At 44.1% G+C, this 10399-nt stretch overlaps 1 protein-coding gene across 6 annotated transcripts in view; it reads right to left on the bottom strand.

The window, feature by feature from the left end:
- The window catches only part of RBM33 (RNA binding motif protein 33), a 114631-nt gene that overhangs the window by 18604 nt on the left and 85628 nt on the right, over window positions 1–10399 (bottom strand). The gene's annotated exons all lie outside the window — the stretch shown is intronic.

The raw sequence follows: 10399 nt of genomic DNA, 5'->3' as shown, positions 1-10399 counted from the left end.
TCCAGCCCCTGGTCACAGAAAAAGTGCTGGGCCCTATTGTCCCCTCTGGTAGGGGAGGCTCTTCCACTCCCATGACTGCTTCCAGCTTGGCTATGAAAACAAAAGGACTAACCATCATTCAAGTGAATTAAATGAAGAACAACTATGATAATGCTGCATTTTTGCAATTTTTTCTAGAAATCATGCTGAGCACTCAAGGCTTAACGATAAGTTATTACATTTTGTAAGAAAAAGGTGTGTTTTTTTTTTTTCCAGGAAAACCAAGATGGCAGCATAGGTAAACACTGGTACTCACCACCTCCCACAACCACATCAAAATTATAGCTAAAATACAGAGCCATCATTCAGAACCACCTGAAAGCTGTCTGAATGATAGTCCAATAACTAGAGAAGTAAAGAAGAAAATACATTAAGACTGGTAGGAGGGGCGGGGGCGTGGAACAAGCTAGTCCAGCACCCACATGTGGCATTTTTTTAATCTGAGGGATATCTCCAAGGCCTCCCATGAGAAGCAGGGGGTCCCAGCTGCACAATCAGACCCCCAGCCCAGGGAAGAAAAGCCCCTGTAACTTTGGGCTGTAAAAACCAGGGGGGATTGTGGTTGAATGACACAGAGATTGCTGGAGTCCCAGGTGTTCCTCTTAAAGGGTCCATGCACAATTTACACAGCCTTGCTTCCTCTGAGCTCCAGCACTGGAAGGTGGCTTTGGGGGGATTCCAGGGACATACAAGAGGAACTAGACCAGTGATGGCGAACCTTTTGAGCTCGGCATGTCAGCATTTTGAAAAACCCTAACTTAACTCTGGTGCCGTGTCACACATAGAAATTTTTTGATATTTGCAACCATAGTAAAACAAAGATTTATATTTTTGATATTTATTTTATATATTTAAATGCAATTTAACAAAGAAAAATCAACCAAAAAAATGAGTTCACGTGTCACCTCTGACACGCGTGTCACAGGTTCACCATCACTGAACTAGACTGTCTGGCATTGGGACAGGAACTCAGGGGCAGTTTTCTCCCAGACAAGGGTGCTCGCAGGGGTCATTTTTCCTGTACTATGACCCTCTCTGTCACAAAGCTGACTGACAGCCACATCTGAGTTTCCATCAGTGTGGCTCACACTGTTCACTCTGCCCTAGTGATTCCCTCAGGCTCTGCCCCATCCAATTTGTTGTCCCACCCAAGCTGTTTGAAGCAGCTTTTCCATATGCTCAGGCTTCACACATTGCTAAAATCTCTTACACAAGCAGCAGCTGGAGTCAGCGTGCCCCAAACTTATCAATAAAAGGCCCAAGACCCAGCACTAGCACCAGCCTGCCTTGCATCACAGCTGGGCCTCACCTGGGGACTTCTTAGCCCAATACAAGTAGCAGCCATCTGCAGATCACTCTCTGGTTCCTGCCGGGTGACCCGAGGCAGTGGCTGACTTTGCACCTCCCAGGAAGCCCCAGAGCCAGTGTACCCAGTAGACAGCTTCAAATCATACCAGATTATAACTCTACCATCCACAAGCAACACACTCAAGGGGCAGACTCAGTGAGCACCAAAGCCCCACTAAAGTAAGTCCTGCTCCATAGGGGTGTATACTGCACAGCAGCTCTTTCATTGCAGACACAGCTGGTCCTCACAGCCAATTGGCCTGGAAGTCAATTCCTCCCAGTGACACCAACAGCAATCAAGGCTCAACTACAACAAGACTGCACACAGCCCACATAGGGGCACACCCAGAGTGCCCAGCTCAGGTGACTGGGGAGGCTGAGCTACTGGACGCTATAGGACACCAACTACACAAAGCCACTCTACCAATTCCAGGAGACATAGCAGCTCTACCTAATACACAGAAACCAACACAGGGAAGCAGCCAAAATGTGAAGACAAACATCACAAATGAATGAAATGAAAGCAAGCAAACTCCTGGATACAGAGTTCAAAACAATGGTTATAAGATTGCTCAAGGATCTCAATGAAAGCTTCAAGGGACTTAGTGAGACTTTCAAGGAAATTAATAAGAATATCAAAGACATGAAAAAGTACCAATCAGAAAAAAAGAATACACTAACTGAAACAAAGAACAATTTGCAAGGATTCAAGAGTAGAGAATTTTGAGACACAAATTAACGATTTGGAATATAAGGAAGCAAAAAATAGCCAATGAGAAGAGCAGAAAGAAAAAATAATCTAAAAATATGAAGATTAGTGTAAGGAGCCTCTGGGACAACTTCGAGTGTACCAACATTCGCATTATGGGGTTTCAGAGGGAAAAGAGAGCAAGATATTGAAAACCTATCTGAAGAAATAATGACAGAAAATTTCCCCTAACTGGTGAAGAAATAGACCTACAAGTCCAGGAAGAGCAGAGGAACTCAAAGAGGCCCACATCAACACACATCATAATTAAAATGCCAAGGGTTAAAGACAAAGAGAGAATCTTAAAGGCAGCAAGAGAAAAAGCAGTTGCCCTAACTGGTTTGGCTCAGTGGATGGAGCATCGGCCTGCGGACTGAGGGGTCCCGGGTTCGGTTCTGGTCGGGGGCATGTGCCGTGGTTGCGAGCACATCCCCAGTGGGGGGTGTGCAGGAGGCAGCTGATCGATGTTTCTCTCTCATCGATGTTTCTAACTCTCTATCCCTCTCCCTTCCTCTCTGTAAAAAATCAATAAAATATATTAAAAAAAAAAAAAAAGAGAAAAAGCAGTTAATTACCTACTGTCGGCTGATTTCTGAACAGAAACTTTGCAGACCAGAAGGGAGTGGCAAGAAATACTCAAAGTGATGAATAGCAAGGACCTACAATCAAGATTACTCTACCCAGTAAAGCTGTAATTTAGAATTGAAGGTCAGATAAAGAATTTCACAGACAAGAAAAAGCAAAAGGAGTTCATCACCACCAAACCAGTATTACATGAAATGCTGAAGGGTATTCTTTAAGAAGAAGAAGAAAACGAAGACGAAGAAGAAAAAAAATAATAGATCTAAAATATGAACAATAAAATAGCAATAAATACATATCTATTAACAATTGAAAATCAAAATAAATAAGCAAGAAATCTAATGAACAAAACGAACTGATGAATAAAATAGAATCAGAGGCATGGAAACATGAAATAGACTAATGAATCTCAGAGGGAAGGAGGGTAGAGGGGAGGGAAGAGATTAAAGTGGTGAAGGCCTAGGATAGGGCAGGAACTGGGTGGAGGGGTACAAGGGGGGAAAAAGGGGGACATCTGTAATACTCTCAACAATAAAAAAAATTTTTTTAAAAGAAAAGGCTTTTTTTCCCAAATGAGAGAACAATTCTTCCTTTTCAAATTCTTACCAAAAATTTTTAATTCCAGAGTTATTTCAGTTAATAGTTTGGCTGGGAAAGAGCCAAACTATTCTTCACTAGTTGTGGCCAGACTCACACAGGGACAGACCAAACTGAATGCACACATTTATTTAGGAATCTTCTAGAACTTAGGCATATAGTTATAGCACTGAAAGATATAAATTAAAAAATGCTGTCAATTCAAATCAGAAATTTCAGAATTCTGTTATCTGAACATAAGGAAATAACTGGTCATCTGTGGATGGCAGATTTGTTGTAGTCCAAAAAAGTGGTTGGGGTCCCAGGGCAGCCTTTTGTGAATTCTCCCTCCTATAAGGCCTACCCCACCATTCCTTCCACTGCAGTGCGTTTAGACATGATTTTAAATATTTCACTTCCTTCAAAACAGATGCAAAAAAAAGAAGTTAGGGCCCGGCAGGCATGGCTCAGTGGCTGAACATCAACCTATAAAACCAGGAGGTCTCGGTATGATTCCCGGTCAGGGCATATGCCTGGGTTGCAGCCTCAATCCCCAGTGTGGGGCAAGCAGGAGGCAGCCAATCAATGATTCTCTCTCATCACTGAGGTTTCTATCTGTCTCTCTCCTCTTCCCTTCCTCTCTGAAATCAATACAAATATATATTTTTAAAAAGAAGTTTGGTCTATATTACACCAAACTAGAAATATTTTGTTGTTTTTTTCCCCAAAACAATTATCTTTTAATGTACCATAAAATGTATTTTAGAGTCGTTTTTCTTAAATATAAAGAAAGCTTCCTGAATTAAGAAAGAGTAGAGAATACTTTTTATCAGCTTAATCATTATAAAATAATGCAGTCTGTAGCCACCATCATGAGGACAAATTTATTTATAACGAATGGTTTAAATGTACAGATAAAAAGGCCTATTGATACTGTCAGGGCACCCTGCAATTTGACAGATCAAATCTTATTTTCATTCTTAAAGCCCATGAAGAAGTGATATCACTGACTTGCATTCACTAGTGAGCAAATTGATTAATCCGTCTCTATAGAAATCTCAACTCTTGATTACACCTATCAGACACTAAGCAGCATTATTCTAGAGTGACAACACTTTGACAAATTCCCCAACCATTTTTCTCAGCCTTTGTGGCCCTGCTAGGTTGTATTAACCCTGATGAAAAATTAATTTTCCTTATCTTCTCCTAAACCCCAAAGTCCAAATCCGCCAAACTGGCAACTCTTTCTGTAAAGGTATTATGAAAACCTCTACAAGATTAATTGCATGTCTTCAGGTGACATTAAATTAATTTCTGTACTCATGACAGACACTTGATACTCCGTCCTGAGAGGACAGATAACATTGTCAGGACACACCAAAGGACAGTGGTTGGGGTCCCAGGGCAGCCTCTTGTGAATTCTCCCTCCGATAAGGCCCACCTCACTGTCAGGGCTATGCACGAACTCACAGCCCCCAGACCTCCCCGCACAGGTTTCTATTAACCACAACAATGCTGGGCCTCCCCCTGTAATCTTCAGCTTACTCAGAAGCCGGACAACAAATGATATGCATGCTATACGAAGTTCCTAAATGCAAACACATTTAAGACTCCATTTTGTCTTTGAAGGCAGCTATGCTCACCACTATACCACCAACGCCGACCCATTTTGTCTCTGAAGGATAAACGCTAAGGAGAAATAAGCAGGCTAACATTCTCATTCAGGCTCCTTGGTCAATTCCCTAATTAAAGCTGCAGCCTGCGGTGAGAACACATCCCTTTGGCAGCGTCCACCTATTCTCTGTGATAAGCTACCCGGCACATGGCGAGCACACAAGTATTTCAACAAGGTCCATCTAGAACGCTCCCTATAATCTCGGAGTGGGTCCACATGGGCTGAGCTGGGTTTCCCGGAGAAGAACTCGACAGGCACACACACTGGATCTGACAGCAGGTGGCAACATGGCACAGAGACTCAAGGACTCTCTCTCAACATTCTCTTTCCCTGAGATTTGTTAGGTTTGGGGAAATCTTTAAGAAGCAAAATTAACTGGCCTTTGGAGGAACAAAGCAAAGCCCTTCGCCTCTGAGGGAGTCATACCCCGGGATCTCCAATTCCTGCCACATGAGTCTTGGTCTGAAAAGGAGACAACTGCTAATGTGGGTTCCTCCAGCCACAGAGCCATGAACTCAGACTCTTCCAGAGAGAGCCCCCATCCCGCGCCCCTACAGGGGTGAGGCCAGGCTCTGCAAGGCAGAAGCTTCCTGCCTGCCCTGGCTGAGAGCAGCAGGCGGGCAAGGTGGGAGTTGGGCTCGCACGTCCTGAGGTGCCTCCCCACTGGTCCCTGCCCCCCCCACACCAGAGCAGTGTCTTTCCACTCAGTTTCCCTCACTGTCTGATCGTCCCATCACAGGTCTGTCCTCTGCCACCTCATGTCTGACTGCCTTCTCCTGGCCCCGGAGTGGCCTTCCCAGTTAGAAAACGGGCTGTGGCTTCTTTCCCACAGGAACTTTGCCCGCGCTCTTCCCCTCTGCCCAGAGGGCCTTTTCCTTCCGTGCTCTCAGGCAATCCCACCTCTTCTCACGCAGTCATTTCTCAGGTCTCCCTATCAGACACTCAACACCGGCTGTCTGCTGTGACCTGCAATGGTGACACGCTGGAGCCTGCACAGTACCTGGGGGCTAAGGAGCTGCTCTTTCTTTGCAGCTGCACACAAAGCTCCTCAGCCCCAAGTCAGGTCTATTGCGACAGCCACCGCCAAGTGCACCTCCACCCCTGCCATGGAGGGCAGGGCCTGAGACCTCTTCAGGACACCCTCCTTCCTTGCAGTACCTTGACCTCAGTCCTGCCAGAAGAACATGCCTAACACTAACCCTGGTCCACAGAGACTCATTTTAATATTTAAATAGTGGTGTTTAATCCTCTTGGAATTCTCACACAAGGACAATCATTCAAAAAATGAATTCAATCCAACAGAAAGTATTTTCTACTCAGGTTGATGACCTATTTCAAGAAATGTAATATACAAAAGAATCCAACTCTTGCAGGAGATCTCTTGATTCACCTTCAGTCTTGGAACTCACCATAGATGGATAGACATGCTGATAGGGCCCAGACGCAGTGACACCCAGCGAGCAAGTCTGGGTGTTCTCCACCAGGAGGACACAGGGCTGCTGCAGAGCTGAGGCTCAGAAGCCATAAGAGGAACCTAAAACTCTGCACCAAAAAGCAAGGGTGTGTCTAAGGAATGCTGGGGACACTCCCAAGGACAGCACCAGCGTACCAGGGCACTCCCATGCCAACTGGGACCATTCCAACACCCAAATAAATAATGCTAATAACAATTCATTGTATAAATAAGAATTCAAAGCCCATGTTGCTGTAATAAATGAACAAATAAATAAGTGAGGGCAAAGAGAAAGCTACTCCCGCAGAAACATGACAGCTAACAAGCAGAAAGGCAGTGCTGGCCCTAGAAATGTCAATGCTGTTAACACGTTGCAAATCCACAAGAAATGGGATCGTTAATCTCAAAGCTCTTCCCATGAATTACTTATCAAGTACAAAGGGTAAGACTATAGTTTACAATAGAGACTTGGGAGACACCACCTGATTCAGTGATCAAAGTGCCAACACCGGACAAACCACCGGTAGGACTCAGTGAGGAGGACACAATATCCTCCTGTATATCCCGACTAAAAACACTCGCCTGACACCCATCATGAGGGAATGGGAGACAAAGCAAATTAAAGGGCACTCGACACAATATTTAGCTAAGTCTCCTCTTTAACCCTTTTCGGTCCAACGTGGAGGCTGACTCGACAGACCAGGAGCCAGGAGCAGGTCCGTCGAGCTGAGGTCTAGTGAGACAGATAACTTCAACATTCAATCCCGTCAATTAATTTGGACCAGACTGTTTGAATTCCAAAAATAAAACTGGACCGCAAAGGGTTAAAAATGTCTGAAGAGCCCAGCCAGCGTGGCTCCGTGATTGAGAGTTGACCTGTGAACCAGGAGGCCAAGGTTTGATTCGTGGTCAGGGCACATGCCAGGGTTGCGGGCTCAATCCCCAGTAGGGGGCGTGCAGGAGGCTGCAGGTACTCATCCCTCACATCAACCTTAGCAATTTCATTTATAGACTAGAGCAGTGATGGCGAACCTATGACATGCGTGTCAGAGGTGACATGCGAACTCATGTTTTGGTTGATTTTTCTTTGTTAAATGGCATTTAAATATATAAAATAAATATCAAAAATATAAGTCTTTGTTTTACTATGGTTGCAAATATCAAAAAATCTCTATATGTGACACGGCACCAGAGTTAAGTTAGGGTTTTTCAAAATGCTGACACACCGAGCTCAAAAGGTTCTCCATCACTGGACTAGAGACTGAGGTTCAGAAAAATGAAATAACTGTTGAGGGTCCCAAGGGCAATTAATTATAGACAACCATCCGAACCTGGGCCAGCGTCAGGTACAAATGCACTCTCTCAGTCCTGGGGAGGGAGCCCTTCAACCTCTATGCTCCGTGAACAGGAATTTCCAAATGGCCACACAATCAGGATTCAAGAGAGAGCCCATGAAGAAAGTGAAGAAGGACTGCGAGCGGTAAACCCAGACAAGCATGGTCGCCAGGACTGTGGAAACCAACAGCAAGAAAGAAGCCATCCTGAGCTCTTTGTGAAAGGCTTCCTGCGCCCACCATGCACTCGTTACAACCAAGAGGAAGAGCGATCATGAACTAACGTCACTTCAAAGATAAGCAACGGAAGAGCAGACTAAAAACCTGCCTTAAGTCGCAGGCTCTTTCACTTTTCAAAAAACCCAATTTAATAAAATCTAAAGATAAGTTATTTGATTGTAAGTAACGCGATATAGAAACTGACGGAAGAGAACTCTGTGCCGAAGCACCATCACCTCACAAGTCCAGCACAGAGAACCACCTGAGGAGGCTGGAAAGCACCTGCAATCTGTGCTGGCCTGAGTGCGAGGCGCCTCTCCCTCACCGCCCCAGGGACACACCCTGACCGCACTTTCAGGAACAACGCTGCAGACTGGCTCCTGTCCTGTCCAGAGTCAACTACTTGGACCAGGAGACCACTAAGGCAAAGAGTAATGTAATTAACTACATCGATGCCAGCCTAGGTCAGAGAAGAATGAAGACAGTGGTTCTCAACCTTCTGGCCCTTTAAGTACAGTTCCTCATGTTGTGACCCAACCATAAAATTATTTTCGTTGCTACTTCATAACTGTAATGTTGCTAAAGTTATGAATCGTAATGTAAATATCTGATATGCAGGATGGTCTTAGGCGACGCCTGTGAAAGGGTCTTTCGACCGCCAAAGGGATTGCGACCCACAGGTTAAGAACCGCTGAATCAAGGAAATAAAACAGACTCCCAAGTAAACCTCTCTAGGAAACCTTATAAATATGATACTTACTGTACTTCTGTACTAACAGGATGTAAAGAAGCTCATTAAGAATGTACAAGAACACAGAAATTAATTATATGAACTAATACTTACCAATAATTTAGTTAGTTATGAACCTGAAATGTATAAATAATACCCTGCAAAGGTACAGTACATAAGCTGATCCTCCCAAATGCTAAGACCCTGTCAGAGCCTCACTGGAGTTGCCAGTTCAGAACGGGCTCACGGCCTAGCCCAGGGCATTAACGCCACAGCTGACAGGAGAAAAGAAGGACCAGCAGGGACAGAAATTAAAGTCAGAAGAAATGTGCACACACAACACTTAACAGAACTGTTTCTTTTTGTATTGCCTGAAATAAACACAATTAAGAATATGCTCTCGTAGAAATAGCTCCTACCCACAGACACTGCACACACACACACAACCCTCGCCATTAGAAAATACTATTTATTCCAGTTCAGAGAGACACAAACAAGGCATTTATCCTCGGAGAGTTGAAAGTAGCCAACATGCTACTAGAGGAACTGTTGGGAAAAATCCTCGTGGAGATTGCAGACAGGTTGGATAGTTAACTTACTACTTAAGAATTAAAAAGAACTAAAAAGCTACTCCAACGTTTGGCAGATGGTTATTTTCATGTAAAATTCTTCTGTTGTTTTTCTGTGTATTGTAAAATTATATAGCATAGTTTTAGAACAGCGGTTCTCAACCTGTGGGTCGCGACCCCTTTGGCGGTCGAACGACCCTTTCACAGGGGTCACCTAAGACCATCCTGCAGATCAGATATTTATATTACGATTCATAACAGTAACAACATTACAGTTATGAAGTAGCAACGAAAATAATTTTATGGTTGGGTCACAACATGAGGAACTGTATTTAAAGGGCCAGAAGGTTGAGAACCACTGTTTTAGAATATAGCATGATATGAAAAATATTTTTTACACTGTAGAAAAGAGAGCAAAAATTTAACTAGCTCAATTCTTTGAAAGGAAAGGTGTTGATTCATTTGCAAGCTGTTCTTCGACATAGAGCTAGCTGAGCCCCCAGCTCAGCTGCCAGCCCACCAGGACCCGAATGCACTTGGCTTCCCTTCTTACAGCCACAGCCTGCCCATGGAGGCCACTGGAAAGCTCTATTCCTGACCTTGGCCCATGAAAGTGAGACACTGACCAAGTGTGCTTAAAACAAAGTCAAAAGCAAAGGGCCACAGACACTGGAAACTGATTAACTTTTGAGTTCTCATCTAAAAATAACAAAGGCATATAACAGTAAAATAATTTGATGGAATATAGGCCATCTGCTCATCAACATTTTGAATCACCATGAATGGAGGTGAGAAAAACAGATTCAAGTAAAACAAAATTATGGGTCCTATTAATATGGAATTTCTAATTCATATTACTCTATCAAAAGTTTTAGTCTACAAGCCCAGAAATAAAAGCAGTTGACACTGCACTATGTAAATAGCTCACAAGATGTTCCCAAATGGGCACAGCACAGGACATAACGCCACACGTGCCCCTTCACGGTCCTCTGTGCACTGTCCTCCCCGGAGGGCCTGCAGGGTACAGGCTGTGGTCTGTAAAGGCATCACCACTGGCCGGCTTCCCCTTCCTTCCTCAGTTTATAGACAAACCACACACACCAGTACTGTGACAGGACAACAATTGT

Source organism: Myotis lucifugus, unplaced genomic scaffold (genome assembly GCF_000147115.1).
Source record: "Myotis lucifugus unplaced genomic scaffold, Myoluc2.0 scaffold_442, whole genome shotgun sequence".
Classification (NCBI taxonomy): domain Eukaryota; kingdom Metazoa; phylum Chordata; class Mammalia; order Chiroptera; family Vespertilionidae; genus Myotis; species Myotis lucifugus.
Note: the sequence above shows the minus strand (reverse complement) of the source record. Positions and strands in the feature narration are given on the sequence as shown.